Here is a 20,368-nt window from a genome sequence, read left to right as displayed (position 1 = left end):
ATTTGTCAAGCTCAAATAATGCATGTTAGGCATGTGCTTCAGCGACATGGCATTAAACCATCCTGTCACAGAAGATTGGTGTCAAATATCATTTTAGTGGGACTTCAATAAATCTTTGATATTTTGAGGTCTAGTTTTTCTGTGCAATTAAAAAACAAGAATAACTACTGAAAACAAAAGAATAATGGTGTCAATGTTATTTCTACCTTGTTATTGCTAATGTCTCTTTCCCGCCTTCATATATAAGCCATGCTTCCAAGGAGAGGAAAGAAACCATTTATCTTCTGAGCTTCTGAGTTCCTGTTTACTATTTCATGATTTCAGTGCCTGCCTCTCAAATAAAGAAAATAAATTAAACACATTACTCTTTAATTAATATCAAAGGACAGGGAGAGACACATTATCGTCATACAGAAATCACGCTGCTAGCTGTGTGTTTTATTTATGAGAGTGGACTCGTAATCACATTGCATTAAAGCATAGCGGGAGGCAGTTGGGGTCAGACTGAGGCAATGTGAGGCTGTTGTTTGGCAGAGGGAATCAGAGGGGATCCTAAAGTCCAAATCTGTGTCCCAATTGCCGCCATATTCCCTATATATTGCACTCCTTTTGATCAGAGCCCTATAGTAGTAGTGCACTTCATTGGGAATAATATTCCATTCGGGAGGCAGAAAACGTATGATCTTCGAGGCCCTGCTGTGGCTCTGTCAGCTTGCTTGGCGTTAACACTATTGTTTTAGCACAGGAACTTCTGCCGTCACAGATGTCAGGATATCCCCTGCTTTTTAGTTGCTGACAAGCTGTCATGGAGACAGTGAGTGACGACACGTATATAGTCATCTAGTACAGGATTATACCAGCAGCTAATGTGTCCCTCATTATTGTTCTGGCCTCTGTTATGTCAATATAGCTAAGTAGATGTAAGGGGTCTGATGGCTAAGAAATAAACAATACAATGAACAACAGTTGAAGGGTGAGTGGATGTGTTTGGCCAGTACCAGAAGGTGGATGGTGAGCTATTGTGGAGGAGATGGAATGTGAAGCTCTTTAATGTGAAATCTGCCTGTTTATCTTTCTCTTCTTGGCATTATGCCACGAGCTAATTCTTCTTGGTACTGAGCCATCTTCACATTTGAGCTTATTTAATCATCATGCAAACACGTGTGCTGTGTCTCCAAGGACTCTTGGGCATAAAAATGATTTATATTTTACTTTCCAACTTGAAAATATCATATTTAATTACTTCGGTTGGAAAAACAGATTCATCCTGGAATGAGTTCTGAACAATGTTCTTCATGAGTGGAGTAAATATAATATCAAGTGAGAGGTGGGGTATACATCTCTGGGTAATGTGACGGTCTGAAGAATCTCCAGCTAAAGATGCAAATATGTTTTAAAACATGTCCTAGTTGGGGTAACGACTGTCAATTATATTATATTATAAAAATCCACATTTCCACATATGCCGATGGAGTTTGTATGGTTGAGATTATATAATTCTCCTAGATTGAAATGTCATATTTTAACTTTGTGATTATTTCTTGGACTAAGGAATCAAAAGTTGCTTGTACAATAAGTAATGTTACCTTCCAAGACATGCAAATGGAGACATTGCAAATGGATTTCTACAATATCAAGCCTTGTTAGTGAGTGAGTAGCAAACACTGAGGAAAATCAAGGCATCTCGTCACTTTCTTTTTTTTTTGTGTCTCCTTGTAAAGAAAAAGCACTTTGAATCCGCTAGTTTCGCTGCATTTACATAACAAAGCCCATGAGAATAAGGTAGATGTGATGAACCACCCTCCACCACTACCCTGGATACCCATCAACCTGCCTATAATACACACACACGCACACACATTTACTACATGTGCACAACTGCACACACACATGCGAGCTCACAACACACATAGAAACACCATTTTTTTATCACTTCATAAACGTATCTGACAAGCAAACCCCAAAGATCTCTCCATTGCCAGTCTCTCACCACGGCTACACAGTCAGCAAAATAAATTGAAAGCATTAAAAGAAAGTCAAAAAAGTGAGTGAAAAAGAGAAAAGGTAAAAGAGAAGGAGAAAACCCAGTACCATCCCCTTGCACTGCCTCTTACATCTACCCCTCCCCCCGCTACCCTCTAACAGCTCCTCTCTTGTAAAGAAACAGGATGAAATGACATTATGCATATGAAAATGTCCAGAAAGATGTTTGATTTATGTATGCATTAGATGCAAATTCTATTACAGGACACAAGGCGGTTGTGAGATTTCTCTCGGAACACTTGGCTGCCCTGATCAAACCCCATCTCATTAAATCCGACAAGGGGAGAAAGATAGAGGGAGTGAAAGAGGGAGAATTGAAGGAAATTTACAGCCGGACATAGATTTAACAAAAATAGGGGGGAGTAAATTGCATTCTACCCTCTGAGCCCACAGCATATTGCATGGAGGATTTTCAGACCAGGCTTTACGCACACGTCCATCTAACTAGCAGAAATAGAAACAGAGCAGGCCGGATCAGGCAATACTGAAATGGAAACATCTTTGGTTTCACTGAAATACAGTACTTTAAACGTGTAAATACTTGTACTTTACATATATCATATATGCATTTACTGTAGGGATAGAGGAAAAATGACAGGTGATAAATGTAGCTAATTTTCAAAGCTGGTAATATACCCAACAATACCATTCCAGATCTGTTGCATACTACATTTGTAGACCAAGAAGGTGACAATGCTGTGTTGAGCCCTATAATGAATACACACTATATTCTTTCCAAGACAGCAGAGATGATTCCCATAATATCCACCTGCTACCACTGGCTGAAAACCACTAACATCAATATCTGCTCTCAATTGATCAAGACTATCTGGGACCATTAGAGGTGACAGACTGAGTGAGAAATAGAACAGAAGGCATCGCAGTGTTTTTTCTCTCTATATTTAACATTTGAATTGTTATATTTTTGTGTAGTAGTTGTGTGTTTGTTTTGGTGTGTGCGAGTGTGTGTGTTTATTTGTAGTAGTAACAGACAGTTTAGCTAGTGGTTTTGCAAAACATCATCCCGATGTCCCGGGCTACTATTCAGCTCCTTGCTCCCTCCTCGCTCCTCTGTTCTCCCATCACCTCCTCCTGCAGCCTCTATGATTGAGGTCAAGCAGGGAATTTTTACTAGCCTAACTAATGTGATTGCATCAGAGTAATACACTTAAACTACATCAGGCCCTGATCTGCATACTAATTGGCCACGCTGTCCTTGACACTAACCTTGAAGAAGCCTTCCTTTCCTTAGGGAATGGAGGGATGACTGGCAGGAGGGGGGAGAAGACAGTGTGGGGAAAAATGATGGTGTCCGTCTGTTGCACACATTACCATGCAAAGACACCCTTCTATGAGGCTGCATCTATCTCCTCTCTATCTCACTCGCTCACTCCTCTCTATCTCCCTCACTATCTCCACTCTGTCTCCTCTCCATCTCCCTTTCTATCCCCATCTCTATGCATCAATGCAAATTCTAACAATGGCCAGGGGTTTATTCCTGGGGTAAGCCTGCGTGACCTTCTGTGACAAGGAGCAGCAGAGACAAAAGGCCATTTTTCTCTGACTGCACACATGGGTAGCATATCAGATTACTCCATATTCCCTATTGAGTGCACTGCTTTTGACCAGGACCCACAGGGCTCTAGTCAAAAGTAGTGCATTATGTTGGGAATAGGGTGCTATTCGACATGCAGCCATGGACACAGTCCAACCACTCTACAATCTCCCTGCCTCCCGCCTAGGTACCAGGGGATGGGGTCCAGGGAATTTTGAACCAGGAGTGCAAGGGAACAGGGGGAAGCTACTGAAGTACCTTTTAAAAAATAAGAGAAAGACAATTAAATGGAGAGTAGCAGAGTTATGTGCTTGTGACACCACTGCATTCTTTTGAGTTTTTGGAGAATGATGTTTTGTGTTTAGTAAGTACATTAACACTTTAGGATACACTGTATACTATGGGAATTATAACAAATTGTTGGGATTTAATTCAAATTAGAAAATGCAAAAAATATAAAAATTAAAATTTTCAACAAATATCTTTGTCTGCGAGACGTAAAAAGCAACAATGACAGTTGGAATTATGCCGTCTTCTTTGAGTCAATTGGAGATGCACCTGTGGATGTATTTCAAGGCCTACCTTGAAACTCAGTGCCTCTTTGCTTGACATCATTGTCTGTAAACAATTGTTGGAAAAATGACTTGTGTCATGCACAAAGTAGATGTCCTAACCAACTTGCCAAAACTACAGTTTGTTAACAAGACATTTGTGGAGTGGTAGAACAACGAGTTTTAATGACTCTAACCTAAGTGTATGTAAACTTCCGACTTCAACTGTATAAGCACATGACAGCCTGAAATGTCATTTGGATGTTTACTATGTTTGTTTTTAATACATAACTCTCTTGCCTGTAACATTGGTGTGGGTGTTTCCTTACAATACTACAACTCAAGAAAAATCCCTAACATGTTAAATTGTCAGTGCTTGTTACGGTGCACGTCGGGCCCATCTCCACTAAGATGCTGTCATACCTGCTGCTCATACTTTACACTGCATTGTGTGACCTATCCTTTCAGAGGATATGCTCAACCTCTCCTCTGTGTGGCTCTGCTGAGGTACTAAAATGTATAATGTTGAATCCAAACATTTGATTTTCTTGACTTATTCCCTTTTAAATCATTGGGGATCATATACTAGTTGGTTGTTTATCAACAAAACCGACACGTGCACAACTATGGGGCAAAACAGACAGGGATGGATTAGATTGTTGATGACATGTAAACTAGATTTAGTCTCAGTGTTTATTGAAAACATAAATACATTTCCACAATGAGCACTTATATCTGAAATACATTATTAGAGTTGTTGGTTCGCTAGCAAATATTTGCCATATTAGAACAGACACGACATCGGTCAAACAAAAGAAGACATGGTATCAAAAACAAGATACAATGAGCTGAAACGAGACACCAATAATTCCCCACAAGGCAGCTTCTTGTCATTGTTGCTCGCTATCTGACAGTTCAGAAATATAAAAACGCACACTTTCCGGACATATCAATACGCGCGCATCATTTTTGTGATGTTGTCAGCCAAACCGTTTACACAGGTCATCAACATTCACAATATTTAAAGTATATTTGTACTTGTAGATATGTACTTGTAGATATGTACTTGTACCGACAAATTACAATACACAGAACTTGAACTTGCTCTTTGTTCCGTTTGGAAGTGTACATACAATGAGTGAACCCTTGTTCTTTCCATGACATAGACTGACCAGGTGAATCCAGGTGAAAGCTATGATCCCTTATTGATGTCACTTGACTTCAATCGAGGGGGATGAAGGGGAGGAGACAGGTTAAAGATGAAGGGGAGGAGACAGGTTAAAGATGAAGGGGAGGAGACAGGTTAAAGATGAAGGGGAGGAGACAGGTTAAAGGTGAAGGGGAGGAGACAGGTTAAAGATGAAGGGGAGGAGACAGGTTAAAGATGAAGGGGAGGAGACAGGTTAAAGATGAAGGGGAGGAGACAGGTTAAAGATGAAGGGGAGGAGACAGGTTAAAGATGAAGGGGAGGAGACAGGTTAAAGATGAAGGGGAGGAGACAGGTTAAAGATGAAGGGGAGGAGACAGGTTAAAGATGAAGGGGAGGAGACAGGTTAAAGATGAAGGGGAGGAGACAGGTTAAAGATGAAGGGGAGGAGACAGGTTAAAGAAAGATGTTTAATCCTTGAGACAGTTGAGACATGGATTGTGTATATGTGCCATTCAGAGGGTGAATGGGCAAGACAAAAATTGGAGGTGCCTTTGAACGGGGTATGGTAGTAGGTGCCAGGCGCACCGATTTGTGTTGCTGGACTTTTGACGCTCAACAGTTTCCTGTGTGTATCAAGAATGGTCACCCACCCAAAGGACATCCAGCAAACTTGACGCAACTGTGGAAAGCTTTGGAGTCAACATGGGCCAGCATCCCAGCGGTAGGCTTTCGACACCTTGTGGTGTTCATGCCCCGACGAAGGCTGTTCTGAGAGCAGAAGCAGGGAGTGCACCTCCATATTAGGAACGTGTCCTTAATGTTTTGTACACTCAGTGTATGTTGGACAACTCCTCAGACATTTACTGGAGTAAAAATATGGTTATGGAAAAACAGATGCATTCTCTTTGGTGCAGATTATTCCCCCATAGTGCTGCAGTACAATCTGCACTTCTCACATACATAAACCGAATACAAGGACTGTGAAAGAGAAAGAAACAGACTTCCAACCAGCAGTAAACATTTGTTTTTACTGTATGTAGGTTTACATATAGATCTGGATCCCATGCTGCGTTATGGGCGTGAGATTTGCTCGAGATGTTTTACTGATATGTATATCTACACTAAAGGGATGACTGTAAAGAGGGGAACGGGGGTGTTTTGTCATACAGTTTTAGTCTTACAATTGTTTTTTAAAAGTATTTTTCACACTTCACACAGCTCCAGTGAGCGGGTTATAATCTAGCTTCTGTTCAGTTCTTAAGGTAATACAACGCAAAATATATTTTTAAATAACCGTTTCAAAGTATACTACTGGTCCAAATTTCTAGAACACCTACTCATTCAAGGGTTTTTCTTTAGTTTTACTATTTTCTACATTGTAGAATAATAGGGAAGACAACAAAACTATGAAATAACACATATGGAATCATGTAGTAACCAAAAAAGTGTTAGCAAATCAAAATAAATGTTATATTTGCGATTCTTCAAAGTTTGCCTTGATGACAGCTTTGCACACTCTTGGCTTTCTCTAAACCAACTTCACCTGGAATGCTTTTCCAACAGTCTTGAAGGAGTTCCCACATATGCTGAGCACTTGTTGGCTGCTTTTCCTTCACTCTGCGGTCCAACTCAACCCAAACCATCTCAATTGGGTTGAGGTCGGGCGATTGTGGAGGCCAGGTCATCTGATGCAGCACTCCATCACTGTCTTTCTTGGTCAAATAGCCCTTGCACAGCCTGAAGGATCATTGTCATTGTCCTATTGAAAAACAAATGATAGTCCAACTAAACGCAAACCAGATGGGATGGGGTACCACTGCAGAATGCTGTGGTAGCCATGCTGGTTAAGTGTGCCTTGAACTCTAAATAAATCACAGACAGTTTCACCAACAAAGCAGCCCTCCTCCATCACACGGTGGGAACCACACATGCATAAATCATCCGTTCACCTGCTCTGCGTCTCACAAAGACACGGCGGTTGGAAACAAAAATCTCAAATTTGGACTCAACAGACCAAATCACAGATTTCCACCGGTCTAATGTCCATTGCTCGTGTTTCTAGGCCCAAGCAAGTCTCTTCTTATTATTTGTGTCCTTTAGTAGTGGTTTCTTTGTAGCAATTCGACCATGAAGGCCTGATTCACACAGTCTCCTCTGAACAGTTGCTGTTGAGATTTGTCTGTTACTTGAACTTTGTGCAACAGAGGAAACTCTGGGTCTTCCTTTCCTGTGGCGGTCCTCATGAGAGCCAGTTTCAAGATTAATACAATTATTTTTAATACAATTGTATTTATTTATTTTATTTCAGATTGGATCATTTTACCAAGAATTAATAAGATCCCCTAAGACCATATTTCTTTTGTCATATTGTCTCCATGGCTGAGAATCACAAGCTTTCAAAACCAGAACTTGTTCTGAGCAGAACCTGAGCAGAGAGAAGATGCTACGCCTTGCTTCTGCCCTAGGGAGAGCTAAGGCATTACACAGCCAGATCCCCCTTCTGAAAGGAAAGCCCCACTTCCTCTTAATGTGTGGAAATTTGCCAGATGTCATTGACAAGATAAGTGTTGATTTCATTGCTATGATAGGTAAAGCAAAAGCTACAGAACAATGGTACAAAGATACCCTTTGAAATTTTATTTTTCACCCCCGTCTTTTCCTCGGGAAAAGGAGAAAAGTGTCAAGTTTGTGACAAGTGTATCGTTTTTATCTTTCCTTTCCACTCTATCTCTGTGAGGGCTTCTACAACCGAAAGTTTGTTGTGTTTAGTTCTTCAGATAGTTTGACCTAGTTAGGGTTGCTCACACACCTTATGCATTAAAGGGTTATTAAGAGAGAGTGGGGAAAACACAGCACAAAGAGAAGTGGTGTATACACATTACAGTGGCATTATTACAGTGCTGTTGTGCAATACCAATGCTAAGGGTGTAGTCAAAGAAGTCACAAGCAAATACAATGTTAATGCTAACAAGAAAGACTGAAATTAGTTTTTTTGAATTGTCATTTGATAGATTATAAAGTTTTCTCATTCTAATTAAACAAGGTGCAACATCTTTCTAACACAATCTATCAAATGGGGCCCAGAAGACACTATTCCAGTTCGAGTAACAACACAAGAAGCCTCTTAATTGAAAATTTACATTTGTTTGTTTCAAACAAGTCCTTTCATTGCAATCTTTTCAGGTGTTGATATTTTGTCCTAGCGTTTGTTTGTTTTTTAAATTCTCTGGAGTATAATTTATTTACTAATTTAGTAATACAAGGTCATAAATAATTAAATTGCAATTAAACTCCTAAATTAATAACAGAGGTTTTCATTTAAAAGAAAATAATTAAACATTGATGAATTTAAAACAATCAGTTTCTAAACACAACTGAGTCAGTCATCATTTCCGTATGCTCAAGACCTCCAAATGTATTTAAATAATAACACACAACTTTTAATGAAATGTTCAATAATCTATTAGGAACTTCATAACTTCCTTAAATACTAACACTAACACCTTTCTAATTAGTTTGATCATATTACTGTACTGTATTATTGTCGGGTGACATGTACCAACGTTATCCTTACAGTGTTTCTATCTCTCTCTCTCTCTCTCTCTCTCTCTCTCTCTCTCTCTCTCTCTCTCTCTCTCTCTCTCTCTCTCTCTCTCTCTCTCTCTTTCTCATTCTCTCTCTCTCTCTCTCTCTCTCTCTCTCTCTCTCTCTCTCTCATTGTGTTGAGACAGTGATCAGTATAGTGAGGGGAGTTTCTGTGATAGCTTTATGAGAGGCTGAGTTAGCTTCTAGCTTCTACGTCCATGCTCCTCTCTGGCATTCTCTGTGCCACTCCAGTTTTGATGTCCTATTAAAAAGACCCAAACATCAGACGAGTCACTCAAACCAGGACTCGTGGGACAGCCAGACTCCACGACATTGGATGTGTGCATCATTAAACACAGTGCCACTCACATTACCTCCCATCTCAAACCCATCGCCTGCCTGCCTGCCGGAAAAAGAAGTGGAAAACAACACTCTCTCCACCAAAGATCTTTCCATACAAAGAGGAAGCAGAAAGCTCAGAGGGACGGGGGGAATGTACTTAGAGATATTTAAAGCGGAGATGGGCTTTGTTAAAGAGATGGTGGGTCCCCTGGGCTTCCTGCACTGGAATAAGTTTGTGGATCTGATGGTGTTCTCGCCCTGTTAGAGTAGCACCTTGGAGCTGACAGGGATACAATGGTATAATTATACTGCAGGGTTTCAGGCCCTGACATAGCTGTCACCTGGGAAGTACAGAGGAGAGAGACTAAAACACTTCTTGTTCTTGTTTTTACTCTTCCAGGTGATTAGGGTTTTGTTTCCACCCTTGGTGGCAGCTTTTTCAGAGGAGTGGAAAATTGTTTTAAAGTTTTGAAGACTTACATGTATGGATCATGAGGAAGCCATACAATACACACCTATGAGTTATGCATCTACGCTAGTTAGCATTGGCTCGAGAAACTACCTAGCAGTAGATACACAGACTCCCAGTCAGTTAGTTACCAGTTGTGCTAGTGCTAATTAGCAAATTCCTTCAAACTGCACACAGAGATGTAAACATTGTATCCATAAATTAATCTGACTCTGGGAAAGTAGATAAAGGGCTGCATTGCCAAAGCATCCATTTATGTATAAGTAGGTAACTGTAGTCCATCAAAATAATTATAGGAACGGGTTATCAGGGGCGCAAAGCCCAAAGCTGGACCTTTCAGCCTTTTCAATCAAAAACAATCAAACATGAGTTACAGTGTATTGGATCGTTTCCCAAAAAATAAATCACTGTTATTTCAAGTGGAATTGTATCATTACTTTGCATATGTACCCCATCAACTGTATTGATGTTTCGCAGGGGCCTATGATTTCATATGAAACAAAGGTGAAATGCAACAACACACCAAAAGACAGGCAAACAATTGATTGACTCTTCCTCTCTTCCTATATTTGATAAAGAGAGAGAGAGAGAACAGCAGAGTGAAAGGCATATTATGAAAACATTCTGAGACTCTTTTTACAGGTAACAGTGGTAGCAGTGGAGACCTCGCAGATTTCCCTTTTATGCAAAGCAGTGTGAAGCAGTGTGTGGGAAATTATCAATTGAACCAGGCCTCTTTATATGGACAGTGGCTTGCGAAAGTATTCACCCCCTTTGGCATTTTTCCTATTTTGTTGCCTTAAACCCTGGATTTAAAATATACTTTTTTTTGGGGGGGGTTATCATTTGATTTACACAACATGCCTACCACTTTGAAGATGAAAAATATTTTTTATTGTGAAACAAACAAGAAATATCACAAAATAACTGAAAACTTGAGTGTGCATAACTATTCACTCCCCTGAAGTCAATACTTTGTAGAGCCATCTTTTGCAGCAATTACAGCTGCAAGTCTCTTGAGGTATGTCTCTATAAGCTTGTCACATCTAGCCAATTGGATTTTTGCTCATTCTTCAAGGCAAAACAGCTCCAGCGCCTTCAAGTTGGATGGGTTCCACTGGTGTACAGCAATCTTTAAGTCATACTACAGATTTTCAATTGGAATTAGGTCTGGGATTTGACTAGGCCATTCCAAGACATTTAAATGTTTCCCCTTAAACCACTCAAGTGTTGCTTTAGCAGTATGCTTAGGATTACTGTCCTGCTGGAAGGTGAACCTCCATCCCAGTCTCAAATCTGTGGAAGACTGAAACAGGTTTCCCTCAATAATTTCCCTGTATTTAGTGCCTTCCATCATTCCCTCAATTCATTCCTTCAGTTTCACAGTCCCTGCCGATGAAAAACATCCCCACAGCATGATGCTGCCACCACCATGCTTCACTGTGGGGATGATATTCTTGGGGTGATGAGAGGTGTTGAGTTTGCACCATACATAACATTTTCCTTGATGGCCAAAAGGCGCAATTTAGTCTCATCTGACCAGAGTACCTTCTCCATGTGTTTGGGGAGTCTCCCACATGGCGAACACCCAACGTGTTTTCCTATTTTTGATTTTTTTTCTGACCACTTTTCCGTAAAGCCCAGCTCTATGAAGTGTACGGCTTAAAGTGGTCCTATGGACAGATGCTCCAATCTCCGCTGTGGAGCTTTGCAGCTCCTTCAGGGTTGTCTTTGGTCTCTTTGTTGCCTCTCTGATTAATGCCCTCCTTGCCTGATCCGAGAGTTTTGGTGGGCGGCCCCATCTTTCCATTTTTTTAATAATAGATTTAATGTTCCTCCGTGGGATGTTCAAAGTGTTTATAACCCAACCCTGATCTGTACTTCTTCACAACTTTGTCCCTGACCTGTTTGGAGAGCTCCTTGGTGTTCATTGTGCCGCTTTCTTGGTGGTGCCCCTTGCTTAGTGGTGTTGCAGACTGGAGCCTTTCAGAACTGGTGTATATATACTGAAATCATGTGGCACTTAGATTGCACACAGGTGAACTTTATTTAACTAATTACGTGACTTCTGAAGGTAATTGGTGGCACCTGATCTTATTTAGGGGATTCATAGCAAATAGGAGGTGAATACATACTTTATGCACACACCACTTTTTAATTTTTGAAACAAGTAATTTTTTTCATTTCAATATCACTTCACCAATTTGGACTATTTTGTGTATGTCCATTACATGAAATAAAAATAAAAATCGATTTAATTTACAGGTTGTAATGCAACAAAATAGGAAAACACCAAGGGGGATGAATACTTTTGCAAGGCACTTTGTGTACAAATGGTGTACTGTATCTTCAGTAGCCGATGTGTTTCCCAGAGCCTTCATTAGAAACATGGCTCTAAAAAGGCTTAGCACATCTACTAGCTATCCAGTCCACTCATAGAGCATCCAAAGTGCATTATTAGATGTTTCTCTGGCTTTCTGTGCCACTTTATTCACAGAAGATCTCTGCTAAACATAGAATCAAGATGTTTAGGCTCTCTGTCTGACTGTGACTGCCGATAACCTCAGAATGAGATTGACTACAAATACAAAGTTGCCAAAGTATTAACAATTCTAAAAAACAAGTGAAGGATAAAATGTTGCTTCAAATGAAAACTGAGATGACAGCATTATATTATACATACACTCTTAGAAAAAAGGGTTGCAAAAGGGTTCTTCAGTTGTCCCCATAGGAGAACCCTTTCTGGTTCTAAGTAGAACCCTTTTAGGTTCCAGGTATAATCCTTTTGGGTTCTAATTGGAACCCTCTGTGAAAAGGGTTATACATCGAACCCAAAAAGGTTCTACCTGGAACCAAAAACGGTTCTTCAAAGGGTTATTGATACCTCCTTTTTGCTAAGAGTGTAGGCAACACTGGCCTATATAGGCTATTTCAATCATATCAATCAATTTCATGTTCAATGAATTGAGTTCTATTTTGTGACTAGGCTACTGTCGTTAATTTCTGCCTCAATGTGTTTCATTATGTTTGACAACATGTGAGCAATGATGTGCCCAATCTGTGATTTAGTGCATTAGTATTGGATAGGCATAATAAGCCGCCTCAATAGCCTATTTGCAGCCATAGTTGGAAATATCTCTCTAGGACCTGTTCCATCGTCAGTATTGTGGAATAATTCTAATGTTAAGCTAAGATTTGAATGGAAAGAACCGCTGCTTTTCTGTCAATCCTATCAGTATGGACACATGCTCTAACGATGCAGTTAGAGAACATTCTCTCTGCGTGCTTGTTTGGGAAACACTTTCAAATTAAATTGGCTCGTAAAATAACGATGGATCTGGTACGATCAAATGGGCAAATGGGAAATAAGGCCCTGAACAAGATGCTTATCTTAATAGAAGAAGTGAGAGCAAAATAACTATAATTTTTATCAAATCTGGGCCTCATTGGTGTGACGCTGTCGAGCGCAATTGAGTTTTTAAATGCATGTTCTTGGGCCTTGGAGAATGGGCTCGGCGGGGGGTGTCTCTCGACATAATTATCCTTCACTTACAGGTATTTCTGTTGCCAAGGTCTTTATCTTCTCTTGTAAAGAGGAAATCAATTTCTACAGATGTATATGAGAGATAGAGAGAGAGAGAGATTGCCTGAAAGAAAAGAGGGGGAAGAAAAAGAAAGACTGAGCCACACAAAAAGGCATTCTTATAAAATATGGACATGTCATTCTGAAAACTGAGGAGAAGTGTAGCTTATATATGAGTCAATATTATTATAAGTGTATTTTGGTTTGTCAGATTGTTTGATTACACTGCCATCAGGATTTTCAGGATAAAAGAAGACTTGCTGTTTCACGTCTCAACATTAAAACCATTATGAATTTATGCTACAGACAACAACATTCCTTAAAATACGTAAGCACACACTTTCCACTCATAATGCTCTGACATATCCATATCGTCCATTACACCTCATCCACTATAATCACACCTTCCACTCATAATGCTCTGACATATCCATATCGTCCATTACACCTCATCCACTATAATCACACCTTCTACTCATAATGCTCTGACATATCCATATCGTCCATTACACCTCATCCACTATAATCACACCTTCCACTCATAATGCTCTGACATATCCATATCGTCCATTACACCTCATCCACTACAATCACACTTTCCACTCATAATGCTCTGACATATCCATATCGTCCATTACACCTCATCCACTACAATCACACTTTCCACTCATAATGCTCTGACATATCCATATCGTCCATTACACCTCATCCACTACAATCACACCTTCCACTCATAATGCTCTGACATATCCATATCGTCCATTACACCTCATCCACTACAATCACACCTTCCACTCATAATGCTCTGACATATCCATATCGTCCATTACACCTCATCCACTATAATCACACCTTCCACTCATAATGCTCTGACATATCCATATCATCCATTACACCTCATCCACTACAATCACACCTTCCACTCATAATGCTCTGACATATCCATATCGTCCATTACACCTCATCCACTACAATCACACCTTCCACTCATAATGCTCTGACATATCCATATCGTCCATTACACCTCATCCACCTACAATCACACCTTCCACTCATAATGCTCTGACATATCCATATCGTCCATTACACCTCATCCACTACAATCACACCTTCCACTCATAATGCTCTGACATATCCATATCGTCCATTACACCTCATCCACTACAATCACACCTTCCACTCATAATGCTCTGACATATCCATATCGTCCATTACACCTCATCCACTACAATCACACCTTCCACTCATAATGCTCTGACATATCCATATCGTCCATTACACCTCATCCACTACAATCACACCTTCCACTCATAATGCTCTGACATATCCATATCATCCATTACACCTCATCCACTACAATCACACCTTCCACTCATAATGCTCTGACATATCCATATCGTCCATTACACCTCATCCACTACAATCACACCTTCCACTCATAATGCTCTGACATATCCATATCGTCCATTACACCTCATCCACTACAATCACACCTTCCACTCATAATGCTCTGACATATCCATATCGTCCATTACACCTCATCCACTACAATCACACCTTCCACTCATAATGCTCTGACATATCCATATCGTCCATTACACCTCATCCACTACAATCACACCTTCCACTCATAATGCTCTGACATATCCATATCGTCCATTACACCTCATCCACTACAATCACACCTTCCACTCATAATGCTCTGACATATCCATATCGTCCATTACACCTCATCCACTACAATCACACCTTCCACTCATAATGCTCTGACATATCCATATCGTCCATTACACCTCATCCACTATAATCACACGAGTGTATGGTGGTGGGAACTAGTGGTTCATTAATTGAATGTGTATTAGGACTATCTGCATATTTATACCCTGATTAACAACATGGCAGGCCTTGTCGGGCTAGAGCAGAGCCGTCCACGGTGTTAGTTCTCTTGCTCTCTGCTAAATAACTACCTCTCAGGAGGGGCCCTATTCAATTAGATTAAACATCACACTGATTACCATTACCAAGCTGTTTAAACAGCACAGTTGCACATCCTTTATGTAATAAATCCTATTTTATTGTCAACGTATAAATTAAGTATTTAGGAGACGTACTGTAGATAGCAAGAAACTGCTCTTCGTTCTCTGTTCCTAGTATTAATGCTGAGATTATAATGGAATAGTGCTATTGGATATTAGGAGCGCGCTGGACACTATGCCAGCTGCACAGTCTATTTTGATTATTTAATGAAAGTGTTAATCTACTGATATTCATTATAATTTCCTCCCGCTCCCATTCCCTCTGCTAATTAACAGTGTCTTTGATTTGACATGGGACAATCTGTGTGACGGATCGATGGTATCCATGCCAGGGAGCCAGAGAGTCAGAGGGCCACAGACACACTCTGGCTGAAAACAGCATTAGAGCAATTAAGGTCAGCATCGTCCCACTGTAGACTGGTCAAGAGCGATAACATCACTACAGCCCTTAAGAACCGTGCAAGGCCCTCACACCCACACACCCACACACACACACACAAACATACACAGATACACAAATCAACTCAAATAAAATCAAATGTTATTCGTCATATCTACCGAATACAGTACAACTACTGTAGACTTCACCATGGAATGCTTGCTTACAAGCCCTTCCCAACAATGCAGAGTTTAAAAATAAAATAGTTTAACCACAGGAATAAAATTATTATTATCATTATAAAGCAACCAAGAATGGAGCAAGTACAGTGAAATGCCTTTCTTGCAAACTCAGTACCAGATCAATGTGCAGAGGTACGAGGCTTTTGAGGCAGATAAGTACATGAAGGCATACCCACAACATGATGCAGCCACCACTATGCTTGGAAATATGAAGAGTGGTACTCAGTGATATGTTGTGTTGGATTTGTCCCAAACGTAACACTTTGTATTCAGGACAAAAGTACATTTCTTTGCCATGTTTTTGTTGTTGCAGTTTTACTTTAGTGCCTCGTTGCAAACAGGATGCATGTTTCGGAAAAAACTTTTTCTGTACAGGCTTCCTTCTTTTCACTCTGTTGTTCAGGTTACTATTGTGGAGTAACTACAATGTTGTTGATCGATCCTCAGTTTTCTCTTATCAGAGCCATTAAACTCTGTCACTGTTTTAAGGGAATCCTTCGAGATTATGGCAATGAGTCAGATGAAATCTTGGATACAATTTTCTGTCTCTGTGTCCAGTGTGAAGGAAATTAGAGGTAGTTTTGCAAGCCAATACTAACTAGCATTAGCGCAATGACTAGAAGTCTATGGGTATCTGCTAACACACACACACACACACACACACACACACACACACACACACACACACACACACACACACACACACACACACACACACACACACACACACACACACACACACACACACACACACACACACACACACACACACACACACACACACAGCCCTGGCATTGGTCACACTCCAGCTACCCACCGGGAAATGACAACGAAGATGACACCATTAGTGTTCGGCTCTAACTGCACATATCAGATGACTGTTGGTGTCGTTAATTTAGCGGTAGCGTTTTTCTAGCATATTCTCTAGTTAGCGTGGAGCTGTGGACACTCAGAGGAGGCGAGGGTTGGGTAGGCTTTTGTCAGGGGAGATACCGGACCTCGGAGCTGATCTCCAGACCAATTAGACCCATTAGAAAATGGTCTGGCACCGGCCTGTCTGAGGAGATGGACCCATACCGCCTGGAGGTGGTCAGTTCTGGGACGGACATGACGCCTCAGATAGCAGCCTAATGATGGTGATGGCTATGGCTATCACCCATCCCTGTCCATCTATCCCAGCCCACCCACAGACCAGACCAGACAGCTCCCAGGCCAATCCTGGACCATCACAGACTCGTCTCCCAGCCCAGCTCAGCCATGGATATGACAGCCTTCCTCAGCTCCACAGACAGTTCCAAATGGCACCCTGTTCCCTTTATAGTGCACTACTTTAGCTCTATGGCCCCTGGTAAAAAGTAGTGCCCTGCAAGAGGAATAGGGAGCCATTTGGGAAGCAGTACTATGCTACAGTATGGACAGGCGGGGATTTCAAAGCTACAGCAAGTGAACGAGCGGACATACTTCACGCCTGTCTGGAGAGCTGTGGATGTGATAGCCCCATGCTGGCCCGGCTATGGAGATGTCACTGACTTCAGCCGAGAGGCTAGCCCTGCCCTGACACCTCCCAGCTGAGCAGAGGAGAGGACATCAGATCAGGGATAATAGCCCTGCTAATAATATGACGGCTGGCGTCCTGTCTTTCTGGCCATGGCACGGTGTAGGCCAGCTGCTCTCTGTGTGGCCCAGCCGCCTGGCCCAGGCCTCAGTGTAGACTGCCTGATTCCCAGAGACACGCCAGTCTGTGGCCGGAGAGAGATCCAAGGCATCGGGGTAATCAGGCGAAGCACATGCCTGATGCTGCATTTAGGCCTATGGCCCAAAAGGTCAACTGGGAAAGAATAGCCTGGGATTTGTTAGCGTCTTGAAAGTCTTATCCATTCATTTATCAAGCCATCATAGTGTTAATGTCTTGGACTTGCTTAGCATTTCCATAGCAAGTGGGAGCTGTGTACATACAACAATATGAGTGGTTGTTGACTGCAGTGGGTGGGGAGAAAGAGAGGAAGTGAAACAGTTCCCCCCTGTTTTTCACCTGACCCAATTATTGGTCCTTCGGTGGTTACTGTACTGGCATATTCTGTGGTTACCGGCGGCAAAAAAATCTCAACTTTCTACCTTTGGGATCCGACATGTTTAATATTCAGAGTTATTCTCATTGCAGGTTTTGAAATATTTCCCTTTGTTTTGCCACCTTTGGGACTGGTGGTTGTGATGGAGTTGGAGGCGGGGAGTAGGAGGAGAGGAGAAGGATAAGGGGAGAGGGGAGAAGGAGTAGAGGAGAGGGAAGAGGGAAGAAGGAGGAGAGAAGAGAGGAGAGAAGGTGGAGAGGGGCAAAGGAGAGAGAATAGGGGAGAGGGGAGAAGGAGAGAGAAAAGGGGTGAGGGGAGAAGGTGGAGAGGAGAGGGGCGAAGGAGACAGGAAAGGAGAGAAGGGGGAGAAGGAAGAATGAAAGAGGAGAAGAGAGGGGAGAAGGAGGAAAGGAGAGGCAGAAGGGTGAAGGATGAGAGGAGAGAAGGAGGAGAGGAAAGGGGAGAGGGGCGAAGGTGATAGAAGAGGGGAGAGGGGAGAAGGAGAGGGAAGAGGGAGAGAGACGAGGGGAAAGGAGAGGAGAGTAGAGAAGTAGAGAGAAGAGGGGAGAAGGAGAGAGAAGAGGGGAGAGGGCAGAGTTGCTCTGCTTTTCCTTTGGGTAACTTTATACCGAGAATAAAAATAACTCCTGAAAACACAAGACTATAATTCTGTATGGCTGCAACGACATGATTCATCCAAAACAAGCAGGTTAAGAAACACTTATAAAGTATGCCAGAGAGTGGGATAGTCATTAACTAGTGGATATGAGGTTACATTGGAGTATTTTCCACCAATAAATAGGTGACCATGATGACAGAACAGGTTAAGTTCATCCTCTCTCTCTCTCTAACACACACACACACACACACACACACATACACCTCCCATCCCACCAAGCCCCTCAGCATCTTACCTGCAGGCCCAGAGGACGGTAGGTCTGCCAACGGAGGGCCCAAATACGAGATAATCTCAGTCATTCATATTCCACTTCCTGACACAAATGATCTGATAATTCACATCTGAAGTGAATTAACATCTGTTGTTTGAATGGGGCTAATGTCTAGCCATTCATCAATTTCACAGAATTATATTGCTGACCGGAGGTGTGTGCCTGTGCCTGTGTGTGTGTGTGTGTGTGTGTGTGTGTGTGTGTGTGTGTGTGTGTGTGTGTGTGTGTGTGTGTGTGTGTGTGTGTGTGTGTGTGTGTGTGTGTGTGTGTGTGTGTGTGTGTGTGTGTGTGTGTGTGTGTGTGTGTGTGTGTGTGTGTGTGTGTGTGTGTGTGTGTGTATGTGTGTGTGTCTGTGTGTGTGTGTGTGTGCCTGTGTGTGTGTATTATTTAAATGAAGGTCCATGAAGATGAATCAAAATCACCCAGTCAATCACATTAGCTAAGTCTGTAAACCCTATGTTGATTTGAAGACATAAAGACTCACATTGACATCAATGTTAAACATGCTTGATCACAACACCTCATCCAGACTTGAATTCCATCTCCAGGGCTCAAATACATTCATGAATGTATGAAACGCAAACTTTTCCTTTATATTCACTCTGAGGCATTTTCTTCCAAATGTTATTGATTCTTGATCAAGGCAAAATAAGGCATAACAAAGAAGAGCAAGCATAGACTGCAGGTAGAGTACACCGCAGGAAGAGTACACTGCAGGAAGAGTACACTGCAGGAAGAGTACAATGCAGATCTAGTACACTGCAGGTAGAGTACACCGCAGGAAGAGTACACTGCAGGAAGAGTACAATGCAGATCTAGTACACTGCAGGTAGAGTACACCGCAGGAAGAGTACACTGCAGGAAGAGTACAAAGGCAGATATAGTACACTGCAGGTAGTGTACACTGCAGGAAGAGTACACTGCAGGAAGAGTACACTGCAGGAAGAGTACAATGCAGATCTAGTACACTGCAGGTAGAGTACACTGTTGGGTGAGTACAATGCAGATCTAGTACACTGCAGGAAGAGTACAATTCAGATCTAGTAAACTGCAGGTAGAGTACACCGCAGGATTAGTCAACTGCAGGTAGAGTACACTGCAGTGTGCCTGCAGTGTACTCTACCTGCATTGTAGTAGACCTGCAGCATGTAGAGTCTACACTGCATGTAGAGTACACTGCAAGTCTAGTAAACTGCAGGTAGAGTATACTGCAAGTCTAGTACACTGCAAGTCTAGTACACTGCAAGTAGAGTACACTGCATGTAGAGTACACTGCATGTAGAGTACACTGCAAGTCTAGTAGACTGCAGGTAGAAGTACACTGCACTTCTAGGACACTGCAAGTCTAGTACAGTTCAGGTGGAGTACACTGCAGGTCTAGTACACTGCATGTAGAGTACACTGCAAGTCTACT

Source organism: Oncorhynchus keta, chromosome 35 (assembly GCF_023373465.1).
Source record: "Oncorhynchus keta strain PuntledgeMale-10-30-2019 chromosome 35, Oket_V2, whole genome shotgun sequence".
NCBI lineage: Eukaryota > Metazoa > Chordata > Actinopteri > Salmoniformes > Salmonidae > Oncorhynchus > Oncorhynchus keta.
Note: the sequence above shows the minus strand (reverse complement) of the source record.